The sequence below is a fragment of the Pituophis catenifer genome, unplaced genomic scaffold (assembly GCF_029215685.1).
Source record: "Pituophis catenifer annectens isolate HBS135680 unplaced genomic scaffold, rPitCat1.0.hap2 SCAF_2, whole genome shotgun sequence".
NCBI classification, from domain to species: domain Eukaryota; kingdom Metazoa; phylum Chordata; class Lepidosauria; order Squamata; family Colubridae; genus Pituophis; species Pituophis catenifer.
In genome coordinates, this window is record NW_027256882.1 from 35,776,496 (window position 1) to 35,793,947 (window position 17,452).

The 17,452-nt window shown below is 41.8% G+C and overlaps 1 pseudogene; it reads left to right on the plus strand.

Annotated features, from left to right (window-relative positions):
- The first annotated feature begins 230 nt into the window (after positions 1-230).
- LOC139310102 (vomeronasal type-2 receptor 26-like) lies at positions 231-12,867 on the plus strand (annotated as a pseudogene).
- The last annotated feature ends 4,585 nt before the right edge of the window (positions 12,868-17,452 follow it).

Consider the following 17,452-nt stretch of genomic DNA (forward strand, 5'->3'; position numbering starts at 1 on the left):
TCTGAAAGCAGGATGTGGTAGAATTGGGCAGGGACTGTGCCAGTCTGAAACTGCAGGTTCATCTACCTTGATTTGAGGCCAAACTGGACCATCTTCACTGCAGTTGTGTGCTCTTTTGTGAGATCTGAGATCCAACTCCCTGCCAAAGACAGAACTATACATGCCAAATGCTGTTGCTGCAAATACAGTTTTTTCTGTTTCAACTCCTGTCCAAATTTCCCTGTGCCACGATGCTGACCAAATGCCCGTTGAACGTGATAACAGAAGAAAAGAAGTTTAATTACTACAAGCCAGGATACTACCTGATTAGTGGAATAACATCAGGAATGATTTCTCAACTCTATCCATATGTTTTCTCCAAGCCGCCAACCCACCGATTGAAAACGTAATTTTCTCCATGTACAGGATTCTGGTGATTTTACATGTTCTAATGTATTTTTTTTCCAGGAATACTTTCCATTCACCAATTCCTCATCTTGGGAAAGGCAGGTCATTGTTGTTTCTCCCAATTTGCTTTAGGAAAAGGCTCCTGGAGCACATGATGGTTTTGCAAAAATTAAGCATGCAAAGTTCCTTTTAAGTTCCTCCACATAAGTCAGCCTCAACGCTGGGCAGCCCTGGCAAAATGCTTCCAAGATGACTTTTGCCTAGGTGGGGTTCTGCTTTTTCCCAAAATTATTACTGTGGAGAGTCAGAAAATAATCTATTTTTATTTATAAATCATAGATATATAGTGGCATATCTCACAATCAAATGACCCAATACCTTTGAGCAGAGGGAGACCTCTTTAGATTATTTCCCACCATCTCCTTTCTTCTATGTCGTACTCTATCCTACCTTTACAATCATTCATTCCATCCTATGCCTTTTACCTGTTTTCTAAGCTTTTGTGACTTCTATTTCATTTTTTGGTGTTTTTTTTTAAAAAGAATACCTTTTGAAAACCAAATTCAGGGAGAACCTTATATGATAAGCTAATGGTTTAGCTACAGTGGATCACATTAAAGATTCCTCAGTAGAGTGCAGTAATTCCAAAGCCATCAATATCCTGTAGCAAAACAATATTTGAGACTAAAGGTGGCTTGTTGAGAAGTAGATCACCTCCACTTGCTCAAGAGCTAATTCAGCATTTGAAACCAGAATTAGTCACCTCCTGGGTGGTATAATGGGAAGAAATAATATAATAGAATGATGACAAATAGCTAGCTATACTTGATAACATCCCCTTTTAGCATTCTGGAGGACTGTGAATTCCTGGCTCTTTTCCCAAACGGGATAAGAATGGAGGATTTTCTTTGTGAGGATATCTGGTTTGGCTTTGAGGGGAAGGGTATTTTCTTTTAACTAATATGGGTTGTTGTGAGACTGCTAGAGTCATAGATGGGCCTGTAAGCCCTGTAAATAAGTAAGCAAATAAAATAAACAAATGTTTGGTTTTTCCAAAGTTTATTTAAACAGATTGAATCAATTTTTCACTTTCTTTTACTAGTTTTCCCAACTGAGTTAGTAAACGTATATGGATGATTTTCCTAACCACCACCACCCAGTCATAATTTGGAGAAAATTATACTTAGGATCAGCTCTGGTGATTTTGGTAGCAAGACTTCTGATCCTGATACACCAAGTTTACTATAACTCTTTGTTTGGTGTTTGGAAGAAGCTCCTATTGGAATCCATTGGAGTGTTCTTCTAATAGAAATCTCCAAAGATGTCTATCACATGCAAAAGGCAAGGGGAAAAAATGATTCAAGGGTTTCCTATTTTTTAACTGAGCGATGAGTGTCTGATTATTGTTCCAGCATTGCACTATATAGATATAAATCTGCAGTAAATTTGGCCTGCCTTTATGAATTGATAAATGAAATCCAAATTAAAGATGATGAACTCTGAATATCTGTTATGTTGCAGTGAGTTGACCAGCTTCTACCACATCCTGCCCTTTCTCTTGACTGTTCGTGAGATCAACCAGAATCCAAAGCTCTTACCCAACATCACCCTGGGTTACAGCATCTATGAGAACTTTTTTAATGCAAGAATGCTGTATGAGGCCATGCTGGATTTGCTGTCTACAGGGCAGGAGAATGTCCCAAACTACAGATGTGGAAGACGAAGGAATCTGCTAGCTGTTCTTGAAGTGATGGATTCTGAACGGTTTGATCATCTTTCTACTGTCTTGAGCATCTATAAAATTCCACAGGTACGAATGTAATAGGGACTTAATAGCAATAGCAATAGCACTTAGACTTATATACCACTTCACAGTGCTTTTACAGCCCTCTCAAAGTGATTTACAGTGTCAGCATATTGCCCCCAACAATCTGGGTCCTCATTTTACCAACCTCAGAAGGATGGAAGGCTGAGTCAACCTTGAGCCTGGTGAGATTTGAACTGTCAAGTTGCAGGTAGCCGGCAGGCAGCAGAAGTAGCCTGCAGTATTGCATTCTAACTACTGTGCCACCACAGCTCCTTAATTCTAGATTAGCTCAGAAAAGAAGTACTCACAAAAACACACAAATAACTTTAAATGCAGAGGGTAGATATTAAAAGACCTGAAAGTCAGAAAGTACTATTTCTTTTACTCCATTCCACAACATGGCTTGGAAACCAAGATTTGGCTTTGGGACTTTTCCTCTTCTACCATTGAAGACTCTTTCTATAAATAGCAAGTAGATGAACTTAGGTCTCTTAGTAGAATGTTCATTAAAGTTGGGGAAAGGATGGAGAAATGTTAAGGCACACAAATGCTTGAAGAAAAGAACAGCTAGAATCTAACCTGTTACAAGAATTGATGTTTGTTGAAAAGCCTATAATAGGTGTACAAAGCAGTGTACTTCTGTCCACTTTGTTAAATGGAAGTGTGAGGGGAGTTTGTCACAAGTATATTAAAATGAGTTGGAGGCCATGGCTGTTGGGAATTTTGTAAAATGGGTACGTCAAACCAGAAGAAAGAGAGTCAAGAATGTATGAGTGTTGAATAACTGAGTTTGAAATTAAAAAAGTTACTGACCAAAACAAAACAGGTGATTTTGGTCATAAAATTATAGAATAAAAAAGATAAAGATCTTTAGACCATAGACCATAGAGATCTTCTAGTCCAATCTCCTGCCCAGAGACTGAATCTTCAGATCAGTGGAGACAAAGGACTGTCCAATTTCTCCTTGAAAATTTCCAGTGATAGAGCTCAAGAAAGTAGGTTAGTGCAGCACTGAATCACTCTCATAGTCAGGAAATTCCTTATTTTTTTTTTAAACAAAAGTATTGGTCTGAGGATCAAATTGCAAAATAAAGATATGAAGGAAAAGTGAATGGGTCAAGAAAGACCCTGGAACAGCTTACAACACATCCAGACAGCAGCATTAACATGCTTCCTTTTGTCCACATGACAACTCAAAGGACGTCACCATAAACTTATTTTCTGCTATCATGAACTAGAGCTTATCACAATGCCAGCATCCTTGGGTTCTTTAGAATGAAGTTATTAAATATGCATCTGCAAATCAGATGTCTGAGTCTATTATTATTAACCAATTAAATGGTTTATTAATACATTTTTGAAATGAGGGGACCTGCATGCTCTCTGAGCTTGGTTGTTTTCTTGCAGACATTTCATTATTCAACGTACTGATGAATGTTACTTAGTTTGGGTAATGAAGCATCTGCAAGAAAACAACCAAGTTCAGAGACCACCAAGGATTCCTCATTTCAATTCTGAGCTACCAATATGCTCCTTTATTGGTAAATCTTTCAAATCACTGATATAAAACTAATGAAATAATATTCAAATACTGTACTAAATTATAAAGCAATCAAATATCTATGAGAAATAAACTCGTTTGTCTATTCATTGAAAGAAAAGTTTCATGAGTGGCATCATATGGATTGGGATTCTGATTGAAAACTGAAATTCTGCATTTAGCCATAACTAGCAATCTGAGTGGGATCTCTCTCTCTCCCTCTCCCGCTCTCTCTCTCTCTCTCTCTGTCTTTCTCTCTCTCTCCCTCTCCCGCTCTCTCTTTCTCTCTGTCTGTCTCTCTCTGGCTCTCTGTCTCTCTCTCTCTTTCTCTCTCTCTCTCTCTCTCTCTCTCTCTCTCTCTCTCTCTCTCTCTGTGTGTGTGTGTGTGTGTCTGTGTCTCTCTCTCTGTGTCTCTCTTTCTCTCGTTCTCTCTCTCTCTCTCTCTGTCTGTCTTTCTCTCTCTGTGTGTGTCTCTCTCTCTGCGTCTCTGTCTCTGTCTCTGTCTCTCTGTCTCTGTCTTTCTCTTTCTCGCTCTCTTGGTGTCTCTGTCTCTGTCTCTCTCTCTCTCACTCTCTCTCTGTAATTGTGTATGTGTGTCCCCCTGGGAAAGCAGGTGAGTTTTCTGTTCAAAAGTATTAAGATGTTCTTATCTACTTGGATCACTTGCTGACTATCTATATGTGGATCACCCATAGAGTGTTAGGGCAAATGTGAGCCTTAGTTGTTGGCAGCAGAATTGCCCCACTGCATCCACTCCATCCCCCAGAATTAGTTGCATGGGTAGGGTTTCACCAGAAGGATGTACTTGCATGAGGGTCATCCATAAGGATCACTGACAAATTAGAGAGAGCTCTCTAGCATCAAAGGGAGTGAACTGGACAAGAGATGAGAACACCAAGGGAGTTCACAAGTTTCATGTAGGTATTGTTTTCTGTAAACTTCTCTCAGCAGTGAGGAAAGGCTCTTACATTTAAACGTCTGATTTTTATCATTAAAAGTGATACAGACTACCAATATCTTCTCTTTCATCTTAGATCAACTATGGTGCTATCAGTCATGTTCCTGAGAAAAATCATTTTCCTTTTTTCTACCGGGTGACCCCCAAAAAAGAACCTCCTAACTCAGCCATTGTCCAGCTGCTCCTTCATTTCCGATGGACGTGGATTGGCCTCTTTTCTCAGGATAATGAAAGAGGAGAAAACTTTAAAAGAAGCTTGGAAACTCTAGCTGTAAAAAACGGGGTTTGCATTGTCCTCTCAGAAACTATCCCTGCAGCAAATATGGATATAAGCTTCGGAAAAATGTTTATGAAAAAAAAAAGGCAAAAGCTTTTTTTTCTTATCAACAGTCAAATAAAAATTATAGTCTGGCAACTGGATTTTCAGGACACAGTAATTCTATCAGGATTAATACAAACCTCTGGAAAGAAGAATGCATTTGTTGGGGGGAAAGTGTGGATTGCAACAACTTTGACAGATATAAGTATAACGATGTTTTACTACACGGTGGATCTCCAACATAAACACGCTTTGTTTTCCTTCCTCACCCAGACGAAGGCAAGGAAACAATATCATGAATTTAATTCATATTCTTCTGCTCTCTTTCAATTTGGAAAGGAAGCCTTCCAGTGTTCCTACACAAAGGCTGTGAAGTCTAAGAAAGTTTGGGAAAGATGCAAAGAAAAAGAGAACTGGGAATTCCCACTCCATGATGTGGTTGCAAGGATGCAGACTGAGGATGCCACGGCTATTTCCAAAGCAATCCAAGCGGTGTCCTTGGTCCTCAATGCGGTCTCTTTCTCCCAACAGAGTAAAAGAAGGATGCATGTTGGAGACCATCAGTCATCCCAGATTGTACAGCCATGGCAAGTAAGACTTGTTCTTCAATTTCTCGATATTAAATTGGAAGTAGAGAGGGGTGATAGATCTTCACGGGATGCTATAATGAAAGCGATACCTCCATATTGTCAGAGCAATTTCCCCATTTACCAATTAAATAAGCATCAGGATGCTTCATCCATCCTCTGCTTTCATCCCCATGATAGCAAATGCTAGTGTTGTCTAGTTGTCAAGCCAAGGAGTTAATCGTAACTTTGTATTTTGGAGTAAAAGTTTCCTGCTTAAAAGATGCCATCACAACAAAAAAAGATGTAAATCAATGTCGGCTCCCAGCATCTTCTGGAGGCAATAAAAAGCTCATCCACATATATCCTCTACTACCACTGATGCCTCAATAGTTAGTCTTTGAGAGAGACAACTTTCAAAGTTGAGAAAGAGGACTGAGAAAAAAAGGAGAGAAAACAAGAAACAGCAGACCATGAGACAATTGATGGAGGCAGAAAAGGAGACCAGTGAGAAATAGGCCATAGAGATAAGGAGCAAAAGAGTGAATAAGAGTGTGAGATACTAAGCCAAATAGCAGCCGGAAGGGAAAAAAATAAAAAACATGTGAACAAGAAAATCCTACAAGAAAGATAATCTAAACATTATCTGTGAAATGAACATATTCCAGAAAAAGTGGGCCAGAAGACCTGTTGTTTCTGGCTTTCAGAGTGGGGCGTGAGGGGAATTTCCCACTAAACAAGCAGTGAGAAAGACTTAATCTAATACACAAGTCATGTTCTGACAGGTTGTTACACTTTAGAGTCTCCTTCATTGCCATTTTTCCTTCCTGCCGCACACTAGTCTATGCATGTTTCCTTCCCCCAGATGTTGTGATCGAAAAGGGAAGGGTGATGGGTGCACTGACAGAGTCACTGAAGAAGATAGCACAATTCATATTAGAATAGAATAACAGAGTTGGAAGGGACCTTGGAGGTCTTCTAGTCCAACCCCCTGCTTAAGTAGGAAACCCTATACCACTTCAGAGAAATGGTTATCCAACATCTTCTTAAAAACTTCCAGTGTTGGCGCATTCACAACTTCTGGAGGCAAGTTGTTCCACTGATTAATTGTTCAAAATGTCATGAAATTTCTCCTTAGTTCTAAGTTGCTTCTCTCCTTGATTAGTTTCCACCCATTGCTTCTTGTCCTGCTCTCAGGTGCTTTGGAGAATAGCTTGACTCCCTCTTTTTTGTGGCAGCCCCTGAGATATTGGAAGACTGCTATCATGTCACCCCTAGTCCTTCTTTTCATTAAACTAGACATACCCAGTTCCTGCAAAAGTTCTTCATATGTTTTAGCCTCCGGCCCCCTAATTATCTTTGTTGCTCTTCTCTGCACTCTTTCTAGAGTCTCCACATCTTTTTTACATCGTAGTGACCAAAACTGGATGCAGTATTCCAAGTGTGGCCTTAGCAAGGCATTATAAAGTGGTATTAACACTTCACGTGATCTTGATTCTATCCCTCTGTTTATGCAGCCTAGAACTGTGTTGGCTTTTTTGGCAGACAGAACAGATGGCCAAACTGATGCCACAAAGTCAAAATGGAGTCAATGATCCAAACAATAAAATTCAGGGCATCAGTGGTTTTGCTGATACAAGGAGGGGTGACAAGAAACCTGTATCTTCTTTAGCACTAATCTCTATGTTCCCAGGTTCTGGGGTCTGTCCTTCCCAACCAAGTTCATTCTGTATTTTATCTCTTTGGATTTGCTTTGTTGCTCCAATTCATAAAACCTCTGATATTTGCACAATGGCCCAAAGGTCATCTCTTGTACCCTTCTCTGTTTTTTGCTAGGCTTGCCATGTTCAGAGCTGTGTCATCTGAAGGCCAGGGAGGGAACTGAAATGGGATGCAATGTGTAAGACATTTACAGTAGATTTGATCTCCAGAAATGAACCATTTCAGAGAATAGGAAACAGAGGGTATGATTTCCTGTTGTCTGAGTTACACACACATATAAACACACATAAGCTGGATCTTTCTAAAAAAAGTAAGGCTGAGCGTCAAAGAATTGAGGCCTTTGAACTATGTTGCTGAAGAAGACTCCTGTGAGTCCCTTGGACTGCAAGGCGATCAAACCGGTCAGTCCTAGAGGAGATCAACCCTGACTGCTCTTTAGAAAGCCAGATCCTGAAGATGAAACTCAAATACTTTGGCCACCTAATGAGAAGGAAGGACTCACTGGAGAAAAGCCTAATGCAGGGAAAGATTGAGGGCAAAAGAAGAAGGGGACGACAGACAATGAGGTGGCTGGATGGAGGCACTGAAGCGGTCAGGGTGAGCCTAAATGGTCACTGGGGGATGGTAGAGGACAGGAAGGCCTGGAGGAATGTTGTCCATGGGGTCGCGAAGGGTCAGACATGACTTCGCAACTAACAACAACAACAAAGCATAAGAGGTCAAAAAAGTCTCATACAGTATCATAGAAAAACTTGGATCTGATGATTTTCAATTAACTCTTGAAAGTTCAGCATTATGTAATTTTGTTTTTAATTGTTGCTGTTAAGATTGTGGTGCTAAACTATAGTTTTGTAGGACAATCTAATGATTCTTTCAAGAAAGTAGAAGATGCAGTATATCTGAAAAAGATCTGGTACTCCATAGAAAAGTAGGGACAGAAGCTTAAAATCTGGAATCATCCTCTTGCAGGCCAAAGAAGTTGAAGTTGAATTATTCAGAGCTTTGCCGGTCCAGAATTATAATCACAGAATCATTGAATAAGGACTCAGTGTGCACATGTGATTTTCTTTGTCATTGCAGCTTCATCAGTTCATGAGAAACTTCCAGCTTCAGAATATTTCCAGGGATGGAGTCTATTTGGATGAAAATGGAGTTCCTGCTGCTGACTTTCATATCATCCACTGGACAGTTTTTCCTAACAAGTCTACTGCTGGGGTGGAAGTTGGGAGTGTAGAAAGAGACGCCTCCTCAGAAATCAAGGTCTCCATCAATCAGAGTGCTATCCAATGGCCAACATCATTTAATAAGGTAGCTGATGCTGCTCGGTTTTGAGTCTTTTATTTACCTCAACATATGAAGACTTTTCTGCTCAGAAATAATTCTCAGTGAGATAACCTCCAGATAAGGGAACCTAAAGTCCCATTAACTCATTAGCTTTCATGTGTCTTTAAGTGTGTTTCGGTACTTATCACAACCCACTATACCACAAATTGTGTTGGGGTCTTTACTGTCTTCATTATTGAACTGCAATATGGCAATATAATTAATAGAATAGTATAGAATTCTTTATTGGCCATGTGTGATTGGACACACAAGGAATTTGTCTTGGTGCATACGCTTTCAGTGTACATAAAAGAAAAAATACGTTTGTCAAGAATCATAAGGTACAACACTTAATGATAGTCATAGGGAACAAATAAGCAATCAAATCATATTAGGAAACAGTCAATACAAATCGTAAGGATACAAGCAACAAGGTTACAGTCATAAGTGGAGGAGATGGGTGATAGGAACAATGAGAAGATTAATAGTTGTGCAGACTTAGTAAATAGTTTGACAGTGTTGAGGGAATTATTTGTTTAGCAAGTTGATGGTGATAATAGCCTATCATACAATCTTACTTTCAATAAGAGAAAATTCAGATGTTAAAGAGAGCAGTCCACTGAATTGCACAAAAGAAAATGCCAGGTTGAGAAAATGATGGGTAAATGGTGGCAGTTAAAAAAAAAAGGCCATTCATAATACAATGTTCAGCTCCAGGAGAGAAACATAGGGACTTTTGCAGAGATAACAAAAGTCAGAGTGTTAGGATGGGGTTGAGGGTTGCTCCCGAACCATGAACCAGCTCACAAGCAAACACAGTAGGACTGAAATAAAAGTAGCAGAGGAGTCTTGTATAAAAATATACTTTACTTCAAAACGTTTAAAAAAACACTGTATCTTTAAAAAAGGCATATTAACAACAAAGTCTTATCTTGGTTAAATGAAGCCAGGCCATCTCCCTAAATTCCTCTCCACAATACCAAAACAGTCCATAGGAAAAAACTAACATGACATTAAACAGCTTCGGTGTCGATACATCATCGAGGTGGTAGAAGGGCAGCAGCGTAAGCTTCACAGCTAAAAGTCACCTGTGAAAAACAATTCAATCAGTAAACGTGGCTTGAAGCTCCTGGGAGGGAAACTGTCCAGCTCTCCCTCCGATCGTAGCTCCAACAGCAGCAACAATTCAGATGTTGGCTTGCGTGCTTCAACTCAGCAAAAGGCAAGCTGAAATTGGAGACTTCAAAGGGCTCCCAGCTATCTCAACTCACAGTTGCAGCTAGCTCCATGGGAGTATCTTTACACAGCTCTTCGGCTCCTTTTCTGCTGCTATCTCTGCTGCAGCCATCAGGGCTCCTTAGTTGAGTTCTCCTCCCTTCTGCAGCTCTGCTCTGGGCTCTGCATCCAGGTGCTTCAGCACTGGCTCTGCATCTAGGCCTAAACTGCATCTAGGCCCAAATAGCAAGCAGAAAGGTCGGTGCTTATATGGGGAGTTAACCTGCAATTAACTAGGGCGGGGAAGGCTTGCAGTTAATTCAAACAGGAGATGGCTTGATTGGATCCATACTGTTTGTGACTGATCAAGTAGCCACAGCAATTTTGAAAACACTCGTGACACAGAGTGTGGGGATTTCCTGCTCAAGCAAAGAGGGAGAGAATGACAGAAGATACATCATTCCCATATGTGCCCTGAGGAGAAACATCTTTTACAATGGAACCACTCTCCTTTGAATGGAGAAAAAGACAAAGGGAATATTTCTGGATTGAAAACAGAGATTGAACCAGAAAGAGAATCACCTTTATTTGCTGCTGGCACACAAAGTCCTTTTTCCATAAGGTTCATGTTAAATGGTGGCTGCAATAGCTAGAAAGGAAAGTAACTGCTGTGCCAACTACTCCTTGGCTGAATTGGCTCACTGTGCTACCTGGTTACCAAAAACCAGTTCCCTGAAATAAAACCAGTGGTGGGATTCAGCCGGTTAGGGCCAGTTTGGGCAAACCGGTACTTAAATTGCTGGCTGGCCCTGGCCTTCCCCACCCCTTCCAGGAGTCCTCATGCAACCCATTTTGGCTCCTAGGTGGCTGCAGGGAGGCCTACTAGGCCCAAAATGGGCACGGGAGGGGGGTGCAGTGCGTGCTCCCTGCAGCCCGTTTTTGCTCCCAGGGGGGTACAGAAGGCTGAAGCGCTGTCTGTCACACCCCCTGGCCATGCCCACCATGGCCACAACCACCTAGCCGGTCATTAGGGCAGAGAACCGGTTGTTAAATTATTTGAATCCCACCAGTGAATAAAACCCACTCCACCCCAATTCATAGGTTGCCCTAAATGATCTTTATGTTTAGATGGTGCCTTCTTCTAGATGTTCAGAAAGTTGTTATCCAGGATATGCCAAACTTGTGAGGAAGGGAGCACCAATTTGCTGCTATGACTGTTCTCTGTGTATGGAAGGAACATTCTCTATGCAAGAAGGTAGGTAGCTCTGGGGGTAAGAGTGAAATTGAGGGTGCAATCAATATACACTCTTGTTTTTCTGGGCAACATTTATTAAAGATGTTTACTTTCCTGCCAGCTGTAGATCTAATTAGGAGCACAGTAACTTCATCATTCTACAAAGCAATAAAAATTAAATTTCTTGACAGAATCCACAGATGTTTCAAGGATTGGGTACCATCCTCCAAGTTTGTGTGATGATGTGGCTATTAAAATATATAATGAAAGGGATTATATCACCCACACTCTATACAATCCCCCCTCCCATTTTCCCGCAGGCCTGAAGGCCCAACAATAAAAGATGGCTTCCAGGTCTGACAATCTTCTTACCTGGTTTCAGGAAAGAAGACAAATTTTATGAGAGTTGATAATCTCATTGGTCCCTCAGTCTTTAAAACAAACAATGATTATTTCTAACTAATGTTGGAACCTACAAATTCTTCAGGGAAGAAATACTGAAATATTTCCAGCCGTAGGCCAGACTTGGTGAGCTAAGAGCCACACTCCATAATGAAAATGGAGTGAAAACATAAACTTTATTCCACTTAAATTAGACATGAATATTTTGAGTTAGTATAATTTGAGTTTGCACAATCAACAACTTTGTTGCACTTCCTAGAACAACCAAGTGAATGAACTTGATATAAGAGCCCTTGTCATTATCAAATATGCAAATAAACAATACAACTGTATATGTTCCAATATAACTGAATTAATTAAAGGCAAAGATCCAGATCCTCTCTCACGTTTAAAAACATATTTTATATAGTGTAGTAGTAGTAGTGATTGATTTCAGTTGTGATTTTCATGATTCTACAGCTGCAGAACTAGATAGGTGATTTTTTTTTCCAGATGCAGCCCATTGTGAAAAGTGTCCAGATGACCAGTATTCCAATAAGAAGCGAGATCAGTGTGTCTCCAAAAGTATAAGCTTCTTATCCTATCAAGAATTATTGGGATTCATTTTGGCTTTCTTTGCCATTGCTTTGTCCCTAACCACTGCCTTTATTCTGGGAATCTTCATGAAATACTGAGATACTCCCATAGTCAAAGCTAACAACCGGGACCTCACCTACACTCTCCTGATCTCCCTCATGCTTTCTTTCTTGACCTCCCTTCTGTTTATTGGTCATCCCAACAAAGTGACTTGCCTTCTTCGACAAGTCACCTTCAGTTTCGTTTTCTCAGTTGCCGTCTCTTCCTTGCTGGCAAAAACTGTTATGGTGGTAGTTGCATTTCTGGCCACAAAGCCAGGAAGCAGGATGAGAAAATGGCTAGGGAAAACTCTGGCCAACTCCATTGTCTTGTGCTGTTCTGGGTTTCAAGTGGGAATCTGCATGATATGGCTAGGAATCTCACCCCCATTCCCAGATTCTGACTTTCATTCCCAAGCAAGATACATCCTGCTGCAATGCAATGAAGGCTCAGTCACCATGTTCTATTCTGTCCTTGGCTATATGGGCTTTTTGGCTGTGATCTGTTTCGTGGTGGCTTTCTTGGCCCGAAAGCTTCCAGGGACTTTCAATGAAGCTAAATGGATCACCTTCAGCATGCTGGTCTTTTGCAGTGTTTGGATCTCCTTTGTCCCCACTTATCTGAGCACCAAAGGGAAATACATGGTGGCCGTGCAGATCTTCTCCATCCTGGCCTCCAGCCTGGGCTTACTGGTCTGCATCTTTGTCCCTAAATGCTACATCATTATTCTAAGATCTGAACTGAACACCAAGGAACATCTAATGCAAAAAAAAGAATGAGGGCTCCCAATTTTTTTGTACTGCTGTTTTATTGCTTATTTGTATTATAACATAATATGCCTTGGTGGTAATCTTCTTTTTAGATATTCAAAACAATCTTTGTCAATGTGGGTTCTGAATTTTAATGGGTTCCTACAGGCAGTCCTCCATTAGCAACTACATATACAACGACTATTCAAATTTGGGATTGTGTTGAACAAGTTACCACTTGTTCCACTTCATGGAACTTATGACTGGTTGTCAAAGTCAGTGGTCCTCAACCATTCCAGCTTGGCAGCCCAGCCTGGCGCAGGGAGGGGTATGTGAGTGGCAGATGCACGTGTGTGTACACAGCTCTATTTCTGCAAGTGGCGCTCATGTGTGCCCTCCACTCACATGAATGGTGCTTGCACTCATGCGTGCAGCCCCACTCACACAAGCAGAGGGCACTTGTGCTCGCACATGAAGCTCCACTTGCATAAGTGCAAGCACCATTTGCTCATGAGAGTGGAACTTCATGTGCGAGCAAAAGCATCCTTTGCTCACGTGAGTGAAGCTTCATGTGCTCATGCTTGCCCATCTCTCCTGCGGACCAATAATGGGAATTCCAGTAAGCCCACGGTGACATGATTACGATCTGGTGCTAGGCAAGTAGTTCTCCCTTACCATGGTTAAAACATCCTGCAGTCACATGATAAACATTAGCAAGTTTCCCTGCTGGCTTTCCATAAGCAAAGTCAATAGGGCAGATGGCAGGGAAGCTTCCAAGTTAGTCTCACCACATTTTCCCCCAAGAAGTTTCACTATGGGATACAAAATCCACAGATCTTGGACTCCATAATGTACACTTGGGATGCAACATCCCATTATTTGCCCAGTTGCACTTGTGCCTCAAAGAAGCACTCCTTCCCCAGCTCACATGCACTTGTATTGTGCCACAGCAACCTGTCCTCAGCCTGCATGCACTCATGCTTCACTTCACCACCTTTTCCCCAGCTGGCACAGTATTCCCATCCCACCTCACTTCGTAGCACTCAACCACTCACCTGCCTGATTACAAGCCACACAGGACTTATGAGTTTCTGCCAGCTTCTTGCAAGAAAGAAGTTGCAAGCTGCTGACGTTTGAATTATTTCCTTAATAACCAACAATTCTCACTTAACAACAGCAATGAATACTGCTAAGATTGCCTTCACTAAGCAATTTAATCACAGGACATAATACATGATGATCACATCACTTAGAGACAGAAAATCTGGCCCAATTGCTATTGTTAAGCAATAACTACCTATAATGAGACTGAGGAAGTAATCTTCAGAATTCATCTTCTTTGAAACAATTGCATTAAAAGCACATGGTGAACTTATATAAGTTGTCACGCAAATGGTGACAACTGGTACAGACAAACTGTCACTGGGAAATTTTCATAATCTAGTTTTTAGATGAGTTGAACATCAGTTGCTAATGATGATGACTATGATGACTCTCAATCATCCAGTTCACGGTTCTCCTAAAGGTGCTTTTTCGAGAGGCAACTGGACTTTCTGGTTTTTCTTTGAAATTTTGCTTCTCACCCAAGAAGATTCTTCAGCTCTGATCTGAATCTGATCTCATAGCCAAAACATCTGTTCTCCTTTGTTATTCTCACAGTAAGCAAGAGAAATCCTACATCCAAGTTAAGCCAAACTGTACATAAATACTGTACATACATGCATGCATACTTCATATACCTGGGAACCAAAGATGTGTGACTCTTGCAAAGGAATGGCAGGATTTTCCTGATGTGTTGTAAGGCAATCTTCTGATGGACATGGTGTGTATGGGACACCACATAATTAGAGAATATATTATATTATATTAGAGTAGAGTAGAATAGAATAGAATAGAATAGAATAGAATAGAATAGAATAGAATAGAATAGAATAGAATAGAATAACAGAGTTGGAAGGGACCTTGGAGGTCTTCTAGTCCAACCCTCTGCTTAGGCAGGAAACCGTATACCATTTTATTCTTGTTGAGTTCATTCTTGTTGAGTGCTGGGTTCTGGACACTTTGATTTGGTAAACAATTGGAGGGAGGAAATGTTTCTTATCTTTGCAGATAACCTAGAAGTGGCTAGGATAGATTCAAAACTACAATGACAGAAATGATAATTAGGACAATCTAGAATCCTGATTTAGCATAATGAGTGAAACCGATCAGTATGTGAATAAAAATACATTGAAATTGCTTTCTTTTTCCAATGCTTTCTCAATATCCAAAGAGAGATAGTGTAGAGGGCAGAGGTAATGGCATTGAGAGACCATTACCACGACAAGGTCAGAGAAAAATAGCACTGACTTATATGATGTAGCTTTCCTAATCTGTAATAAACTGAAAGGTTGACTGACAAAAAGACAAAGACAAAGAAAAGAGACATGCACAAAAATAAATTCATATATTTACTAGCTGTACCCGACCACGCATTGCTGTGGCCCAGTCTGGTGCTTCCGCTGGGCTAAAAGAGCAAAGCAGAAGTTCCAAACTCTCCATGAACATTTGGTGGGCGTGGCCAACTCAATGTCACTCACTTTAATCAGTCACATGACAGACCCCGAGCCACGCCTACCCAGCTGGTGATTAGGGCAGAGAACCGGTTGCTAAAAAACAATGGGAACCACAAAATCCTCCCTCTCTGTCTCCCCCTCTCTCTTTGTATCTCTCTATGTTTCTCCCCCTCCCCCATCTATATCTCTCTATGTCTCTCTCTCTCCCCCTTCTGTATCTCTCTATGTCTCTCTCTCTCTCCCTCTCTCTGTATCTCTATGTTTCTCTCTCCCCCCTGTATCTTTCTGTCTCTCTCCCCCCTCTGTATCTCTCTATGTCTCTCCCTCTCTCCCTCTCTCTGTATCTCTCTATGTCTCCCTCTCCCCGCTCTGTATCTCTCTATGTCTCTCCCTCTCTCCCTCTCTCTGTATCTCTCTATGTCTCCCTCTCCCCCCTCTGTATCTCTCTATGTCTCTCTCTCTCTCCCCCCTCTGTATCTCTCTCTGTGTCTCTCTCTCCCCCTCTCTCTGTATCTCTATGTCTCTCTCTCCCCCCTCTCTGTATATATATATATATTTAATTTGATTTATATGCCGCCCTTCTCTGGAGACTCAGGGCGGCTTACAATGCGTTAAGCATCTCTGTCTCTCTCTCTCCCCCACCCTCTCTCTCTGTCTCTCTCTCTCCCACCCTCTCTTTCTGTATCTCTGTATGTGTCTCTCTCTCCCCCACCCATCTCTCTGTATTTCTCTATGTCTCTCTCTCCCTCTCTCTCTGTTTATCTCTGTCTCTGGCTCGGCCTCTTCTGCATCCCCCGCCATCACCCTTATCTTTTCAGGCCAGGCCTTCGCAGCTCTCTGCACCACAGCAGAAACTCGGGGGGCCCCTCCGTCCTCCTTACACAGATGTTCTCTGGGGGCTCGATGGGGAGACGCATAGCGGGGAAGGGAAGGGAGGGAGGGAGGGGGTGTGGCGGGGGTTCAAGGCTGGTTTGGGGCTTCCTGCCCAAAGGAAGAAAGCGGCAAAGCCAGGAGCCATGCCCCATGGACCCCTGATGCACAGTTCTCCTCCCCTGCCTGCCAAGGGCAGGGGAATGATTAAATCCCCCGCTCTTCCAGGCGAAATGAAGGAGGGCCGGCCATCCTCCCTCCTGCCTGTTTCCGCCCCCCAAAGCCTCCCCAGAGCCCCTTTTCTGCCAGAGGGTGAAATTTTTGTGTAGGCTCCATGAACTGCTAGAGCCCCAAGAGCGGCTGGTGAGAGGGATGGGCAGCAGTGGTGGGCGAGGCTAGTTTGCGGGGTGGCCGGGGGAGGGGGAGGTCAGAGCCAGGCTCGGGTGGGCCCCGGCCAGCCCTAGAAGCACCAGCTGCAAGGACTTCCCGGCGGGGAGCTGGCTGCCTACCTGCCGAGCCTGGTGGCAGGATATGGCCCTTGGGTGTCTTTGCCTTCCAAATGCGCAGTTTCTTGGAAGCAATATGGAGAGTCTAAATATAAGGAGCAGAAATCTGTTGAGCGTAATCAGGACTGGGAGGCTGCCATGTTGGTCCAGCAGATGGCGCTGTTTTTCAATGTTTGTCAATGTCTTTCAATGTTTTCCAATGTTTTTCATGTTTTTACCTGTCACAGGTGTGACATGTATATAATATACATATATAAAAACATGCCCATAGTCGAATGAAATGTTGTGTCAAAATTTGAAAGCAATCGGTGAAGAACTTTCGGAGATGTGCGGTTATGTACAAACGGACATTTACATTTTTATTTATATAGATAGTAAAGGTATAGGTGGGTATAGGTAAAGATTTCCCCTGTCAGTCATGACCAATCCATGAGGCGGTGCTCATCTTTGATTCATAAATAAAGAGCCTTTATCTGAAGATACTTCCATGGTCATGTGGCTGGCATGACTATGCACTGAAGATGCACAAAACATTGTTACTTTCCCACTGAAGTGGTACCTATTTATCTACTTGCATTTACATGCTTTTGAATTGCTAGGTTGGCAGGACATACAGAGAGACACACAGACACTGTATGTACAGTATATGGAAATGGAAATAGAAATGGACATGGATAAAAAACA